The sequence below is a fragment of the Rhinoderma darwinii genome, chromosome 2, assembly GCF_050947455.1.
Source record: "Rhinoderma darwinii isolate aRhiDar2 chromosome 2, aRhiDar2.hap1, whole genome shotgun sequence".
Taxonomy (NCBI): Eukaryota; Metazoa; Chordata; class Amphibia; order Anura; family Rhinodermatidae; genus Rhinoderma; species Rhinoderma darwinii.
Window position 1 is genome coordinate 399,715,807 of NC_134688.1, and position 18,694 is coordinate 399,734,500.

General features: G+C 45.0%; 1 long non-coding RNA gene across 1 annotated transcript in view; it reads right to left on the reverse strand.

Annotated features, from left to right (window-relative positions):
* Positions 1–253: 253 nt before the first annotated feature.
* LOC142741408 (uncharacterized) overlaps positions 254–18,694 on the reverse strand; it is a 29,884-nt gene continuing 11,443 nt past the window's right edge. Inside the window, exon 3 of the long non-coding RNA XR_012881121.1 lies at positions 254–424. This is a non-coding gene — a long non-coding RNA (uncharacterized LOC142741408). The remainder of the gene's footprint in view (positions 425–18,694) is intronic.

Genomic DNA, 18,694 nt, shown 5'->3' on the forward strand with positions numbered 1-18,694 from the left:
CAGAGTTCAGGGAGAGATCCAGGGGTAGATATGGGGTTAGCTAGTTAGGGTCAGCTTGTAGTCATCACACATTATACATTTGCTACCATTATCTGACTGTTGTCATCACCCACCATCGATTTGCTATTATCATCTGACTGTTATCATCACCCATGATCCGTTTGCTCCATCATCTATCAGACATCATCATCTTGTTAGCATTCCTGTGTTTAATCGGTGAGTTCCTTTTTTATGCATTCCTACTGCCCATCAGTATTGTGATACGTGCTCCATATGTCTCTTCCCTTTGACTGTCTGGTTGGCTCACAATTCGGTTTGGGAAAAACGGAATACTGGGAAACACTGTTAGTCCCCGGGAAAGAGGATTTTTATAGTTGAGGTCTAGTTCCGCCGTCCTGTGGCCTGCCAGCGTCGTTACACTTGCCTACATCAAAAACGAAACAGCAGGAAACCTTACGTTTTGGCTTCATAAGTGACCTCTATCATACAAAATATTGACAAGTTAAGAAAGTGATTATTGCACAAGCATCTGTATTTACAAAAAATAATGATAGTAGCGTTGTAAAGTGGTATTCAGATAACATCAGATACTTAGAATGAATGCATAATAAGATGCAACAATGATTCTAGCTGGCATCAGCATCAAGAATATTGATTATATATCTGATTCTATTATCAATGCACCGAGAATAAGAATAGATTCTGTCAAAGTCAATTTGGAAACTGCTACTGTGCACATTGTCATACATAATGATAAAAAGACAAGTATATTCATAGCAACATTGTTAAGTTGGAAAAAGACAGAAGTCCATCTGGTTCAATCTATTATCATGCAATGTTGACACAGTAGACAATTATCTACATTTTAGTATTATTTTGGAGATCATTTAATTAAATTAAAGTTTTTTTTATATTTATGAAAAATCTTGCTTTCTGGTGCCCGAAATAAATATATTATAATTGGTGATCAATAAAGCTATTTTCATTTTTTTATTACATCTGAGGAGTGCCTTTTTTAATTACTATTATATTGGATTGACGAATCTTTCCGGGTGGCACCCAAATATATTTTTTATGAAGAGTTATCTTATTTTATGAAAGTTAGATTTCAGTTTTCTGTCTTTAGAACTGCTAGAGATGCGCCAAATTTATAAATTAATTTGGCGCGTTTCTTTCTTAATAAATTTGGCTCATTTTATTTCGCTGTACTTCAGTTTAAGGCTGTCATAACGCTAGCCTTAATAAATTCACCCAATGAGTTTCATAGGTCTTGAGAAACCCTTGTGCATTTTATCCAGGCCGCACTGACAAAGGACCTGTGAGCAAAAGTAGTTAATCTTTAGAAATCAGAAAAACTATATAAAAAGATATTCAAAGATTTGAAAATGGCAATCAGTTCTGTTCAAACCTTGATCAAGAAATGGAAAATTATGGGTTCTGTTAATACCAAGCCACGGTCGGGTAGACCAAGAAAGGTTTCAAGCACAAATGCAATAAAAATCCCACAAGTAACTCTTACTGAAATACAGGCTTTTCTGAAACAAAGTGCTTTGGCTGTTTCATAGTTACATAGTTACATAGTTAGTACGGCTGAAAAAAGACACATGTCCATCAAGCTCAACCAAGGGACGGGAAAAGGGAAGGTAAAAATTTCTACACATAGGAACTAATATTTTTTTGTTCTAGGAAATTATCTAAGCCTTTTTTTAACGCCATCTACTGTCCCTGCTGTGACCAGCTCCTGCGGTGACTATTCCGTAGATTCACAGTTCTCACAGTAAAGAAGGCTTGTTGCCTCTGCAGGTTGAACCTTTTTTTCTCCAGATGGAGGGAGTGCCCCCTTGTTTTATGAGGGGGTTTTACATGGAACAGGATTTCACCATATTTTTTGTATGTGCCATTAATATATTTATAAAAATTAATCATGTCCTCCCTTAGTCGTCTTTTTTCAAGGCTAAATAGGTTTAGTTCTGTAGCACCCATGGCTGCGGGCCCTCGGGTTCACTCACCTCCCGACGCCCGCAGCCATGGATCTGTGAGCGCTGGCCTCCGTCTCCCTCCTAGGAGATGCCAGCGGTCACTTCCCCTCCGTCCGGCTGGGTCCCGTAGGGTGCGCGCGCACGCTCGCGCTCGCTCTTAAAGGGCCAGCGCGCGCACATGAAAACAATGTTCATTAACCCACATGATTTCCTGCCCTATAAGAATGCCCCAGGCCTTCTGATCCTTGCCTGAGCGCTGTTAGGGTATGTTCACACGGCCTATTTACGGACGTAATTTGGGCGTTTTTGCCGCGAATTACGTCTGAAAATAGCGCCTCAATAGCGCTGACAAACATCTGCCCATTGAAAGCAATGGGCAGACGTTTGTCTGTTCACACGAGGCGTAATTTACGCGCCGCTGTCAAATGACGGCGCGTAAATAGACGCCCGCATCAAAGAAGTGACCTGTCACTTCTTTGGCCGTAATTGGAGCCGTTATTCATTGACTTCAATGAATAGCAGCGCCAATTACGTCCGTAATGGACGCGGCGTTCAAGCGCCTGCACATGCCGTTACGGCTGAAATTACGGGGATGTTTTCAGGCTTAAACATCCCCGTAATTTCAGCCGTTACGGACGCCCTCGTGTGAACATACCCTTAGTCTTTCCCAGTCTGTCTCGCAAATGGTCCCTTAGTGTCTCCCGTTCCAGCTGTTACCCGTGCCCTGTTACCGTTCCTGTATTCCGCATTGTTCCTGTGCCTACCCGTGTTCAAGTGTCATCTGCTACGTCAAGTGTCATCTGCCACGTCAAGTGCCATCTGCCACGTCAAGTGTCATCTGCCACGTCAGGTGCCATCTGCCACGTCAAGTGCCATCTGCCACGTCAAGTGCCAACTGCCACGTCAAGTGTCTTCTGCCACGTCAAGTGCCATCTGCTCATCGGATACGGCCCGCCACGTCTGGCGCCACTTTCCGCACCTGCCTCCATCCGTGCTGAAGCCACAGCCACCACCCGGACTATTTCAGGTACCTAAGCATTACTGTCTGCCATCTTACTTTCACATAGACTGTGACCTGGTCAGCTGCCTCCCCGCTACGGCGGAGCGGCCTAGTGGGTCCACAAACCCAGTGTCCGTGACAGTACGCTCAGGCCATGGAACCCGCTGGCCAGCCCAAGACCCCAGTACAGAAGATTCAGACAGAGATGCACACGTCAGGATCAACTCCTTGAGGCGGTGAATTCTATCCTGGTCCGCCTGGATCTACTCGCTGTTCCACCCCCGGTTCTTCCTCCAGAGGCTGTTGCCGTGCCACTGCCTGTTGCTCCCCCTGTTTGTTCCGGATCCTCAGTTCGTCTGCCTCTTCCTCCTCGCTACGACGGTGACCCCAGAGCATGCAGAAGATTTCTTAATGCACGGTGCATTTTAGGCTACGGCCTCATCTCTTCCCCTCTGAGGAGGCTAAAGTAGCGTTCATTATCTCACTCCTCGCTAGTAAGGCCCTCGCATGGGCGAACCCAATCTTGGAGCAACAGGGACCTGTATCCTCGGACCTAGCCTTTTTCCTGCAGTCCTTTCGTGCCGTGTTCGAGGAGCCGGGTCGAACATCCTCTGCCGCAGCCACTCTGTTGACCCTCAAGCAAGAAGGCTCCACAGTAGGGGAGTATGCGATCTCCTTCCGTACCCTAGCAGCCGAGCTGGCATGGAGCAATGAGGCACTGGTGGCGACCTTCTGGCAGGGACTGTACCCTCACATCAAGGACGAACTGGCAGCCCGCGACCTTCCTTCTACCTTGGATGCCCTCATCCTGTTAGCCACCCGGGTTGATATGAGAATCCGGGAGCGCTCTCAAGAGGTTCGTCAGGAGAGCCGGGCCCACAGACCAGCACCCCCTGCCCAGAGACCACTATTGCCCACTCCTAGTGCGCTACCTGAGGAACCCATGCAGGTAGACAGAGTCCGGTTATCTGAACAGGAGAAGAAGCGCAGACGCTCCTCTGGACTTTGCATGTATTGCGGCCTCAAGTGTCATTCTGTGCGTCAATGCCCACAGAAACCGGGAAACTCCAGTACCTAGGGTTGGTTGGAGAGGCAACTCTAGGTGGAACGTCTCCAAACGTCAAAACCTCTTCCAAATTATCGATACCTGTGGCCATCGTCACCGGACAGACTTTACATCCTTCCTCCGCCTATCTTGACTCTGGAGCGGCTGCTAATTTTATCCACCAAGATCTAGTGGATCGGTTTCAACTACCCACAGTCCGTCTGGAGAGACCCCCGGCAGTTGCCTCTGTGAATGGTCTACCGTTGCCTGATCCAATCATGCTCATCACTGAGCCGGTGACATTACGGGTCGGAGCTCTTCACTCAGAACAGATCTCCTTCCTGGTACTACCCAAGGCTATCAATCCTATCCTGCTGGGTCTGCCATGGCTCAGTCTACACGCCCCGACACTCGACTGGAGTTCTGGAGAGGTTCTTCAATGGGGCTCCAGATGCCATAGCCATTGCCTGTCACAAGTCCGTCCTGTTGTGCCCCCTCTGCCTCAGTCACTCTCCGATCTACCTTCTCAGTATGCCAGTTTTGCGGATGTCTTCTGCAAACGAGAGGCTGAGACGTTGCCTCCACATCGGAATTATGACTGTCCCATTGAACTGGTTCCCAATGCTTCTCTTCCCCGTGGACGAGTATATCCTCTCTCCTTGCCAGAGACTTTATCGATGTCAGCCTATATCAAGGAGAACTTGGAGAGGGGTTTTATTCAAAAATCTTCCTCCCCGGCCGGGGCAGGATTCTTCTTCGTTAAAAAGAAAGATGGATCTCTCCGACCCTGCATTGATTACCGTGGTCTCAATCAGATCACGGTCAAGAACAAGTACCCGTTGCCACTCATTTCCGAGCTGTTTGATCGCATACGAGGAGCCAAAAATTTTTCCAAGCTAGATCTGCGAGGGGCCTATAATCTAATCCGGATTCGCCGGGGTGACGACTGGAAGACGGCATTTAACACCCGCGATGGGCACTACGAATACAGAGTGATGCCCTTCGGACTGTGTAACGCTCCCGCAGTATTTCAGGAGTTCGTTAATGACATCTTCCGAGATCTCCTCTATACATGTGTTGTAGTTTATCTCGATGATATTCGAATCTTCTCCCCAGATCTGATGACCCATCGGAGGCACGCTCGTCAAGTTCTTCTGCGACTAAGAGAGAATCGCTTGTATGCCAAGTTAGAGAAATGCACCTTTGAAAAGAGGTCTCTGCCCTTCCTGGGCTATGTCATCTCGGATCAAGGCCTTAAGATGGACCCTGAGAAGTTAAAGTCTGTCCTGGAATGGCCACGTCCTCAAGGCCTAAGGGCCATACAGCGGTTCCTGGGTTTCGCCAATTTCTACCGGCAGTTTATTCCGAACTTTTCTTCTCTGACGGCCCCCATCTCTACCCTTACCAAGAAGGGTGTGAACGCCAAGGTGTGGACTCCGGAGGCAGAGTCTGCATTCATTAGCCTCAAGAAAGCCTTCACTTCAGCATCGATCCTCCATCACCCTGACATATCTCGGCAGTTCTCACTGGAAGTGGACGCTTCCTCTGTTGGTGCAGGCACACTTCTGTTCCAGAGGATCTCCAAAGGAAAGGCAGTAGTGTGTGGCTACTACTCAAGACTGTTTTCCTCTGCTGAGCGCAATTATTCCATTGGAGATCGGGAGCTACTGGCTATCAAATTGGCCCTGGAGGAGTGGAGACATCTTCTGGAGGGCGCTGCTCACCCCATCCTGATCTTCACCGACCACAAGAATCTCACTTACCTTCAGTCCGCTCAAAGACTGAATCCTCGTCAAGCCAGGTGGTTACTGTTCTTCACCCGTTTCCAATTTCTGCTCCACTACCGTCCCGCTGACAGGAACGTGAGGGCCGATGCCCTGTCCAGATCATTCGAAACGGAAGACACGGTGGAGTCCCTTCAGACGATCATAGACCCATCCTGCGTTGTCACCGCCAATCCTCTGCAGCTTAGAAATATCCCTCCAGGGAGAACTTTTGTTCGGTTGGCAGACAGAAAAAGAATTCTCCGCTGGGGACACAGTTCTAAACTAGCTTGGCACGCCGGTGTCTGTAAGACCCAAGACCTGATCGCTCATCACTTCTGGTGGCCCACACTACCTAAGGATGTTCTGGACTTTGTCTCTGCTTGCACGATGTGTACCTCTAACAAGGTGGCTCACAGCAAGCCTGCCGGCCTGCTTCAGCCCCTGCCTGTACCCAGTGCCCCCTGGCAGCACATCGCTATGGACTTCGTCACGGACCTTCCTCTCTCAGCAGGATGCAACACCATCTGGCTGGTGGTGGACCGGTTCTCTAAGATGGCACATTTTATCCCGCTGACCGGCCTACCCTCTGCTCCTCGACTGGCAAGCTTCTTCATTCAGCACATCTTCCGCTTGCATGGCTTGCCTCTTCACATTGTGTCCGACCGGGGGGTTCAGTTTACCTCCAAGTTCTGGAGAGCCCTCTGTAAACTCCTGGATGTGAGTTTGGACTTTTCCTCTGCCTATCACCCCCAGTCCAATGGGCAAGTTGAGAGGATCAACCAGATCATGGAAAATTATCTCCGCCACTTCATCTCTTCACAGCACGATAACTGGGTACAGCTTCTACCATGGGCGGAGTTTTCTTATAATAACCACACAAGTGAGTCCACCACCTCCACTCCGTTTCACATCGTGTACAGTCAACATCCCAGAGTTCCTCTTCCAGTGTCGACTTCATCTCAGGTACCCGCTGCTGACTCTGCATATGGGGACTTCCTGCAAATCTGGCAACAGACCCGGTCCTCTATTTTGCAGGCGGTAGATCGCATGAAGCGTAAGGCAGATACCAAAAGAAGAGAGCCGCCTCAGTATCTTCCTGGGACTAAAGTCTGGCTGTCCTCTCGAAACATTCGCTTGAGGGTGCCTTCATACAAGTTTGCTTCCAGGTTCCTTGGTCCCTTCGAGATCCTGCAACAAATTAACCCTGTTTCCTATAAGCTGCGGCTGCCCCCTACCCTCAGAATCCCTAACTCCTTCCATGTGTCCCTCCTGAAACCAGTGGTCCTGAACCGCTACAGCAAGACCTCTAGTTCCACAGTTGCTTCCAGCGGTCCTTCTGATGTATTCGAGGTAAAGGAGATCCTGGACCGCAAAAGCGGTTGGAGGAAGGACTTTCTATCTGGTGGACTGGAGAGGGTTTGGTCCTGAGGAGAGGTCCTGGGAGCCAGAAGAGAACCTCAGCGCCCCTACTCTTATTAAAAAGTTCCTCTCTCACTCTGGTCCATAGAAGAGGGGGCGTAAGAGTGGGGATACTGTAGCGCCCATGGCCACGGGCCGTCAGGTTCACTCACCTCCCGATGCCCGCAGCCATGGATCTGTGAGCGCTGGCCTCCGTCTCCCTCCTAGGAGATGCCAGCGCTCACTTCCGCTCCATCCGGCTGGGTCCCGTAGGGTGCGCGCGCACGCTCGCGCCCGCTCTTAAAGGGCCAGCGCGCGCACATGAAAACAATGTTCATTAACCCACATGATTTCCTGCCCTATAAGAATGCCCCAGCCCTTCTGATCCTTGCCTGAGCGCTGTTAGTCTTTCCCAATCTGTCTCGCAAATGGTCCCTTAGTGTCTCCCGGTCCAGCTGTTACCCGTGCCCTGTTACCGTTCCTGTATTCCGCATTGTTCCTGTGCCTACCCGTGTTCAAGTGTCATCTGCCACGTCAAGTGCCATCTGCCACGTCAAGTGGCATCTGCCACGTCAAGTGTCATCTGCCACGTCAAGTGCCATCTGCCACGTCAAGTGTCATCTGCCACGTCAAGTGCCATGTGCTACGTAAAGTGTCATCTGCCACGTCAGGTGCCATCTGCCACGTCAAGTGCCATCTGCCACGTCAAGTGCCAACTGCCACGTCAAGTGTCTTCTGCCACGTCAAGTGCCATCTGCTCATCGGATACTGCCCGCCACGTCTGGCGCCACTTTCCGCACCTGCCTCCATCCGTGCTGAAGCCACAGCCACCGCCCGGACTATTTCAGGTACCTAAGCATTACTGTCTTCCATCTTACTTTCACATAGACTGTGACCTGGTCAGCTGCCTCCCCGCTACGGCCTAGTGGGTCCACAAACCCAGTGTCCGTGACAAGTTCTTTTAATCTTTCCTCATAACTTAAATTCTCCATGCCCCTTATTAGCTTTGTTGCTCTTCTTTGTATTTTTTTCTAACTCCAGGGCATCCTTTCTATGAACTTGAGCCCAGTACGGAACTCCACATTCTAGATGAAGCCTCACTAATGCTTTGTAAAGTGGTAATATTATATCCCTGTTCTGCGAGTCCATGCCTCTTTTAATACACGACAATATCTTGCTGGCCTTTGAAGCAGCTGATTGACATTGCATGCTGTTATTTAGTTTATGATTTACAAGTACACCCACATCCTTCTCAACAAGTGACTGCCCCAGTGTAGCTCCCCCTAGGACATATGATGCATGCAGGTTGTTGGTATCCAGATACATAACTTTATATTTATCCACATTAAACTTAATTTGCCAACCGGATGCCCAAACACTTAGTTTGTGTAAATCCGCTTGCAATTCACAAACATCTTCCATAGACTGAACTATATTACATAGCTTGGTGTCATCTGCAAAAATAGAAATAGTGCTATTAATCCCATCCTCTATATCATTAATAAATAAGTTGAATAATAGTGGTCCCAGCACTGAACCCTGGGGTACACCACTTATAACCGGGGACCATTCAGAGTAGGAATCATCGACCACAACTCTCTGGATACGGTCCTTGAGCCAATTCTCAATTCAATTACAAACTATATTTTCTAAACCTATAGTCCTTAATTTACCCATTAGACGTCTATGAGGGACATTGTCAAATGTCTTTGCAAAGTCCAAAAACACTATATTCACAGCAGCCCCTCTGTCTAGGCTTCTGCTCACCTCTTCATAAAAACAGATCAGGTTAGTTTGACAACTTCTGTCCTTAGTAAAACTGTACTGGCTGTCACTTATAATACTATTTTTTGTCACATAATCCTGTATATAGTCCCTCAATAGCCCCTCAAACATTTTTGCCACGATGGATGTTAAGCTTACTGGTCTATAATTACCCGGGGAAGACCTAGAGCCCTTTTTGAAAATATGCACCACATTTGCCCTGCGCCTGTCCCCTGGCACAATACCAGTCACTAGAGAATCTCTGAATATTATGGAAAGGGGGACAGACATAACTGAACTAAGCTCTCTAAGAATTCTAGGGTGTAACCCATCTGGTCCCGGGGCCTTGTGCACATTTATTTTATTTAATTTAGCTTGGACCATATCTACATTCATCCAATTCAGTATATTAACTGATATATTACCAGCACTGGCAGCGGCTACATCAGCTGCTCTTTCTTCTGTTGTATATACAGAGCTAAAGAACCCATTTAGTAACTCTGCCTTCTCTTGATCCCCTGTAACCAACTCCCCATTACCACTATCTAGGGGTCCTACATGTTCAGACCTTGGCTTTTTTGCATATATATACTTGAAGAATTTTTTGGGATTTGTTTTACTATCCTTGGCCACCTGCCTTTCATTTTGTATTTTTGCTAATTTTATTACATTTTTACAGATTTTATTACGCTCTTTATAATTTAAAAAGGCTACAGCTGTACCCTCAGATTTGTATTTTTTAAATGCCCTTTTTTTTGTCATGTATTGCCCTTTTTACAGACGGTGTAAGCCATGTGGGATTTAATTTTAGTCGTTTATACTTGTTACCTATAGGAATAAATTTTGCACTATATTTACCCAAAGTAGATTTGAAAATCTCCCATTTATCATTTGTCCCATTATTTACCATTGGTTCTTCCCAGTCTATATCGTGAATTGCAGCCCTCATCCTGGGGAAATTGGCTTTCTTAAAATGAAGTGTTTTTGCCCTCCCAGCCTGTGTTTGTTTTTTACAGTATTGGTAAAATGTAACTATATTGTGTTCACTGTTACCGAGGTTTTCACGAACATTGACATTCCCAACAAGCTCTGCATTTTTAGAACTGACCAGATCCAACAGAGCTTCACCTCTAGCCGGGTCTTCCATCAACTGGCCCATAAAATTTTCCTGCAACAGGTTGAGGAAATGTCTCCCCTTTGCAGTTGAAGCCGAACCATGACACAAATTAATATCCCGGTAATTAAAATCTCCCATTATTACTACAGTACCCGCCTGTTCAGCCATCTGTTTATATAGCTTAACTTCCATCTCCTGAGTTATATTGGGGGGTCTATAGATTACACCAAAAGTAATTTTTTCAATGTTTACCTCCCTTTGTAATTCCACCCACAAGGTTTCTACCTCCTCACAATCTTCACCCACTATTCTCTCTTTCACACTCACCTTCATATCACTTCTCATATACAGACATATACCACCGCCTTTCCTATTTGTACTGTCTTTCCGAAAAAGTGTAAAATCCTGTAGATTTACAGCCCAGTTGTGTGAAGAGCCTAGCCATGTTTCAGCAACACCAACTATATCTATATTTTCTTCCAGTATCAAGGCCTCCAGCTCCCCCATTTTGCTTTCTAGACTTCTGGCATTTGTGAACATACACTTTAACTTGCCTTTCAGTTTTTCACTTTTATTATCAGAAATGTGATTATTTGACATTATTTGGGCATTTTTATTTTCACTGCTGTTTTGTAACAAAAGGATCTCCTTATCCTGTTGTCTAGTCCTCTCCCCACAGTCTGGTTCTCCCCCACCAATATAGTCTGATCCCTCTCTAACCTAACTACCCCTTTATTTTCTACATTGACCTCCCTCCTCAGCCCTAGTTTAAATACTCCACCACCCCAGCTAGAATTCTCTCCCCCAGCATAGCGGACCCCAGCATGAACAATAAGAAGAGAAGATACTTGAACAAAAATGGCTGCATGACAAGAGTTGTCAGAAAAAAAGCTATTGCTGCATCAAAGACACAACAACAGCACATATACAGTAAGGACCTATTCACACTGAGGTTTTTTTTACACGTTTTTTTACTCGGAAAACGCGTCAGGAAATGCGGCAAAAAATCATCCGAAAACGGTAAAAACGTCAAGAGCAGCTCACGGGAAAAAGAAGCGACATGGCCTATCTTCGGGCGTTTACATCTCTGACCTCCCATTGAAATCAATGTGAGGTAGAGAAAGTGTTTTTCGCTGCGTTTTTGCCCATGGAGCTCAAGGGCCGCGGACAAAAAACACTGTGAAAAACGCGGCAAATGGCATGCAGACAGATCAACATCTTCCTCAAAATTCCAGACGGAATTTTGAGTCAGAATTTTCGGCCTGCAAAAAACTCTGTGAACAAACCCTAAGTTAGACATCTCTTAGAGAGGCCTCAGAACTTTTGTAACAAAATAATGTTGAGTAATGAGACCAAATTAAAATGTTATGGTCCCATATCAACGATATGTGTATCATACTGTATCTCACAGTTATTTTACTTTGTTTTGTTTTGAACCGCTAAAAAAACTAATAAAAACAATTAAAAAAATAAATAAAAATGTTATGGTCGCATGGATAAATTCTTTGTTTGAAGAGGAGTCAACAAGGTCTATAAAATGGGGGCAGTGTCTGGCCGCGTTTCTGAATGGCCGCAATGTAGGCGAGCTTCGTTGTTGGCCCTTGTTTAGCGGCACATAGCAGCGATCCACGACCTGATACCCTTCCCAAACACTTACCCCGGCTTCCGGAATCCTTGGGAGATGAGCCATGGTACGGAGACACGGCGATAAGTCTGGGCCGCGGCGTCTTACTGACTTCTACTCCTCGGCTTTGTCCTCACAAGATAGCACTGGACAACGCTCTTCTCCGGCGTCTGCCGAACATGAAAGAGCTGCACATGACATGCTCGTGCCGCTCATCTCCCACTTGTAGCGATGTCTCGCCCAGGGCCGGCTCCAGGTTTAGGGGGGCCCTTGGGGGCCTCTTTGCGGTGCAACTCGAGCGGCCGTGGTATAAAGGCACAAACTAGACAGTGAATATGAAAACATTTTATATGATATACTTAGATACAGGGCCCCAGCAGTAAGTATCCTTGTACTAACATACGTTCACCCCCCAAAAAAATGTGTGTGTGTGTATGTATGTACTTGCTTTGCTTTGTTATATCTTACAAATTTTTTTGTGTGTTTGTTTTTTTTACAGTTTCGGATGCTGGACTACTTCGGATTCGAGGACTACTTCGATGACTACTTTTTTTATTCTCAATAAAATGGTTAAAGAGGGATGTGTGTTATTTTTTATTTCAATGAAATATTTTTTCTATTTCTTGTATTTTTTTTAAACTTTATTACTACCACCTTACTATTGGCCGCTGACTGATTGACAACATCCATTACTAAGGTGAGGCTTAGTGTTAGCCGGTGCAGAGGCTATCGCTAACCCCCATTATTACCCCGGTACCCACCGCCACCAGGGGTGTCGGGAAGAGCAGAGTACGATCCAGCACCCGACCATCTGCAGTGATAGTCGGGTACTGGGGCGGCCGCAGCTGGTATTATTAGGCTGGGAAAGGCAAGAAACAGTGGCACTTCCCACCCTGGTAATGCTGCCTGCCGTTGCGGTGTTGTATCTGGCTGGTTATGAAAAATGGGGGGTAGTTTTTTCCATTTAAAAAAAAAATAATTACGTGGGTTCCCCCCCCATTTTTCATAACCAGCCAGACACAACACAGCAGCAGCCGCCTGGCATTACCAGGGTGGGGAGGTCACTGTTTCTGGCCTTTTCCAGCCTAATAATACCAGCCTACGGCCGCCCCAGTGCCCGACCGTCGCTACAGATGGTCGTGTACTGGATTGTACCCAGCTCTTCCCGGCACCCCTGGTGGTAGGGGGTACCAAGGTAATAATGGGGTTTAGTGTTATCCTCTGCACCTGCCTCAGTAATGGACGCTGTAAATCAGCCAGTGGCCATTACTGAAGCGGTAATAATAAAAGTTTAAAAGAAAATACAAGGACAGAGAAAAAATATTTTATTGAAATAAAAAAAAACACACAATCCTCATTACCATTTTATTGAAAATAAAAAAATCCATCATCGAAGTAGTCCTCGAATTCGACGTAGTCCAACGACCGAAACAGTAAAAAAACACAAACACACAAAAAAACTGAGTAACACATGTGGTAGGCTTAGATACAGAGCCAATGTGTGATACTATCTTTTAGACCATGTATCTAAGCCTACCACAAGGTAGGCTTAGATACAGGGCCCATCAGACAGTATCATACATGGACATACATACATACATGACCCCATATAGAAGTTAGTCCGTTGATGTTCTCCATGTAAAAGTCAAGCGAGCCCCCAGTTTCTGCCCTGCCCCAGTTTATGCCCCCATGTGAAAGTTTTAGATCACAGGTTTGTGTCCCCGGCCAGTTTGGTGCCTTTGCTCCAATAAAAATAATTAAAATAAACTCACCTAACACGGTCCCGACTCCTGTCACTGTCTTCTCACTGGCACTTGATTTGGTGCCGCTCGCATCCACAATAACATAGCGATGCGGCGCAGTTGCACAGATGACGTAATTGCGTCAGAGTGACATTAAAACGTCATCTGCGCCACAACGCTAGGTTGTTATGGATGCGAGAGGCGAGGCCTCCGCTCTGCTACTCTGCAATCTGCCGCCACGCACCACGGATGGCTACAGTTCGTTTAAGCAGGTGGGCGGCGTAAAGCACCTGGCGGCTGAGTGGGCCCCTACAAGAGCAGTGGGCCCCGGCACTTGCCCGGGTTTACCGGGTGCTGACGCCGGCCCTGGTATCGCCTCATGCAAATGGAGGTAAGGACAGCAGTAAACGGGGGCTTCCTTCATCACCACATGCCTCTCCTTCATCCAAGGGCTCTGCTTATAAAAGAAGCACGCTCACGGCCGAATCAGGGGACAACACCCTTGTTAATGCCTCCCTGCCTGCTACAGAATGTGACTTGAACACACTTTCCTACTCTGAGAATTTAGTTACTGAAGTGGCTTTGAAAGGCATGCTGCTTTCCCTGCAAAGAAATCTTTGTACAGGGGCTTCAAATGGCCGTTGATGAATTGGACAGCCGCACTTCACACCTAGAATGTAAAATGAGTGACTACTCCATTGCTCACAATAAGCTTGTAGATGCTCATATTGCTGCGGAGGATGACATAAAATGGCTTAAAGACAAGGTTACTGATTTAGAGGACACATCATGTAGGAATAACATCAAGTTTCGGGGAATTCCTGATGTTCAACCTCCTGATATAATGGTGTTCTTGCAAAACCTGTTTAAAATCCTCCTCCCTATGGTTACTACTGCGGAGTTTGTTATAGACCGTGGTCATCGTATTCCTAAAGCGAAGTCTGCAGCAGAAAATGCCCCTCGAGATGTGTTAGCAGGAGTGTATTTCTATCATATTAAAAACCTCTTGTTGCAAGCTGCACGCAAAATGGCCTCATTGCCTGATCCATATGCTTCTATTTTGCTGTTTCTGGACCTTTCAGCAGCTACCTTGCAAGCTCGTCGCTCATTTTCTCCTGTGACGAAGGCCCTACAAGCTGTGGCTATTGCTTACAAGTTGGGATTTCCAACAAAGTTGATTATAAACCGGAGAGGCGTGTTTCATACGGTGAATTTGGTGGAGGACGGTTTATTATTGATGCACAAATAGAACATTGCTCTATTAGGCTCTTTTCCTATCACTGCTACTGCCTATCCTCGGAAAATCCATGATGAATGGAAGACCGCCGGTAAACGAGGACATCATTCATGATTCAGAGAAAATATCTGACGATCGGTGGTTGTGGATGCCACATTTAAAAGTTGGGCTAACTGTTTACTGAGCTTGGTGTTCGCCCCGACAAAAGAGTAACACCGGGCGCTCTGGCTGCTCTGGGTGACTCCAGTCTATTTTTTTTTTCTTTTCTTCTTTTTTCTTTTTCTTTTTTTAATTTTGTTTGTTTTACTTGCTGTATGTTTTTTTCTTGTTTCCTTTATATTTTTTTTTTTTCTAGATCCATTGACCCTACCGGGTTCTTTGATGCTCTATGTATCCTGCAGGTTGTGGGTAATGAGCTACTTACTTATACATGGTTATGCTTTTTTGGTCAAGTGTGTAATTCTTCACTGTTCTTAGGGTATGTTCACACGCAGTGACCAAAAACGTCTGAAAATACAGAGCTGTTTTCAGGCAAAAATAGCTGCTGATTTTCAGACGTTTTTGTAGCAACTCGCGTTTTTCGCTGCGTTTTTTACGGCCTTTTTAGAGCTGTTTTTCAATGGAGTCAATGAAAAACGCCTCCAAAAACGTCCCAAGAAGTGTCCTGCACTTCTTTTGATGAGCCGTCATTTTACGCGCCGTATTTTGACAGCGACGCGTAAAAAAAAGGCTCGTGGGAACAGAACATTGTAATTCCCATTGAAAGCAATGGGCAGATGTTTGTAGGCGTATTAGGGGCGTTTTTCAGGCATAATTCGAGGCATAAAACGCCCGAATTACGTCTGACAACACTGCGTGTGAACATACCCTTAGATGCCGGTTACAGTATCTTCTATTAATGTGTGAGGTCTAAACAGTCCCTATAAGCGACACCTTATGTGGAAAGAGGCATTATCGTTGGAATGTGATGTTTTGTTTGTTCAAGAGACCCATTTTCATAATGAGAAGACTCCTAGAAGTACCCATCCTAACTTCCCACATGTGTATTTAGCTTCTATGTCCAGTAAAAAAAAGGGGTGTTTTAATCGCTATTTCCACCAATGTAGCATTTTCCTTGGTGCGTTCTATCCCGGATAGACAGGAAAGATATCTTATTCTTATTTGTGAACTTAACTATGTAAGGTCTACTTTGGTTAATATCTATGCTTCAAACTCACAGCAAAATGAGTTTGTAGCCAAGATGTTCGCCAAGATTAAAAAAGTGACAGAAGGCCTTGCCCTAATCGGGGGAGATTTCAATGAGGTTATGTTTCATGTGCTTGACTCTTCTGTTTCTACTAGACGCTCTTCCTCTATTCATGGTTTGACTGTCAGGGACGTCTAGAGATGTTTACATGGTTCTGAGAGGGACTATACATTTTTCTCTACTAAGCATTCTTCTTACTCTAGGATAGATATGTTCTTAGTGGGTAGGTATGGCCTCTGTAAAGTCTCCAATGCCAGGTAATGCACCTATCTCAGTGGATATATTATATTCTATTCAGGGGCCCTCGACTTTCCTATGGCGTTTAAATGATACAGTCCTTCACTACTCTGATCATAGGTCTAATTTTGCCATTAGTCTTCAAGACTATTTTGAAATTAATTTGCATTCCACTCCAAATATCTTTTCAGTGTGGGGGGAACATAAAGCCTACATGAGAGGGTTGTTCCTGCAAACTGCTGCATATATTTTAAAAAACTCATAATATAGAATCCTCTCGACTTATTTCCAAGATTGCGGACTTGGAAAAATGAAATAAAATGTCTTCTTTTAGAACGGTTTCTACAGAGCATCGGACCCTATGCGATGAACTCCGACTAGTCTTATTGAATGCGCATGAGCATATAGTGCATAGATATAAATTCTATTTCTATGCATACACTAATAAACGCTGCAAATTTTTGGCGAAACAACTGAAATCCAGACAAGCCAGGCAACGGATCGCTTTCATTAAATCTAGCTTGGGGCAAAAAATAATTAATCCGGAGGAGATTGTGGCTAATTTTAGGGAGTATTATAGTAGATTATATAATCTCAAAGATGATATTCAATTATACAGCCTTCTTCCCTTGCTATTCAACAATTCTTAGATAATCTACAACTCCCTGGAATTTCTTCTTTCCAGTTGGAGCATTTGTCTTCCCCGTTCACTTCGGAGGAAGTTCTGCAAGCCATACAGTCTCTTAAATTGGGTAAATCACCAGGCCCTGATAACTTTTCGAATGGATACTAAAAAAATGTTGCCTCCCATTTTAGCTCCACTTTTGGCGGTTGTTTTTAACAGAGCGGCTGAAAACAAGGAATTTCCCTCCGAAATAATTGCAGCGACAATTTTCACACTAACTAAACCTGGCAAAGATCCAGATACACTGGCGAATTTCCGTCCGATTTCCTTGTTGAATACGGATGTGAAATTGTATGCTAGGGTGGTGGCAAATAGGCTCTTCCATATTCTCCCAACTATTATTCACCCTGACCAAGTGGGCTTTGTAGTGCATAGACAGGCTCCTGATGGTACACGTAGAAATCTGGATCTCATTCAATGTGCGGAAATAGCTCGAACGTCTTCTCTGCTCCTGGCTCTGGATGCGGAGAAGGCGTTCGATAGAGTTCATTGGGGCTACTTAGATGCAGTCTTACAAAAATTTGGGTTTCTTGGGAGAATTAATTCAGCCATAATGGCTTCATACTCTAACCCGTCCGGATGGACATTCTCCTCTGGTTATTTTTTCTCAACCGTTCTTAATTTCTAATGGTATTCGTCAGGGCTGCCCCCTTTCTCCGCTTATTTTTGCCCTGGTCATGGAGCCGTTGGCAGAAGCCATTAGAGTAGATGATAATATTCGGGGTCTGGAGGTTGGTAACATTGAACACAAAATTGGACTTTATGCCGCTGATGTTATTCTGACTTTATCAAACCCACGTACATACTTGCTAGCAGCAAAGGCAGTTCGTAGTAGTTTTGGCATCGTATCCTATTATAAAGTTAATGATAAAAAATCACAGATATTAAATGTGGGCATCTCCTCTGGGTCTCGAATAGCACTAGCGCAGGAATTCCCTTTTCAATGAAATTCTAAATCCATGAAATATTTGGGTATTAAATTAACTTCCGTTAAGCCGTTGCTGTTATCGGTACCTAAACAATTAAACTTGTATACTAATCCTAATATACTAATACTTTCATGGGCTGGTAAAAGATGATGGTGCTGCCGACCATACTATATTTTTTTCGTACAATAGCTACACCACTTCCAGCTAAATTTTTTAAATGTTTACAGAAGATTATTTCCTCTTACATTTGGTTGAGTTTGTGCTCTAGAACTCAATATAAGGTGATGATTAAGCACTGGAAACAAGGCGGGATGGGTGTTCCTGATTTGAAGTCATATTATTTAGCTTCCCTTTTAGATCAGACAAAGTACTGGTGGACAAATCACCCATATAAGGCGTGGGTGCAGATTGAAGAAAACTGTATGGGTTGTAAAGCTGTATCGTTACTAAGAACTGTAGGGCTGTCGAACCCTTTGCATCCTTTTCCTAGGATTTTGAGTATTAAAGCTACGACCTTAGCATGGAGTAAATATGTAGCTAATAGCTTGGACTCGGATTCGGTGACCCTCCATAGCATGCCTCTGTTTTACCTTAATTCAATGATCCCTACCATTGATATAACTAACTGGGTGACCTTAGATGTTAGTAAAATAGGGTATTTATACGCTCTTAATAGTCTACGTTCCTCTGAATCCCTTTCCAGTACATTTCATCTACCTAGAGCTGACTTTTTTTTAAATATCTATAGGTGAGACATGCAGTCTCAAAGATCGACATTTCCACCACATGTTTTCCTAGACTGGCATTTATATTATTTTTTTTCAGAAAGATCTAAAATGAAGGGCATCTCATGTTTTTATAGTGTCCTTGCTAATTGTGATAAGGATATTAAGTCTAAATATGTTAGAAATTGGGAGCAGGATTT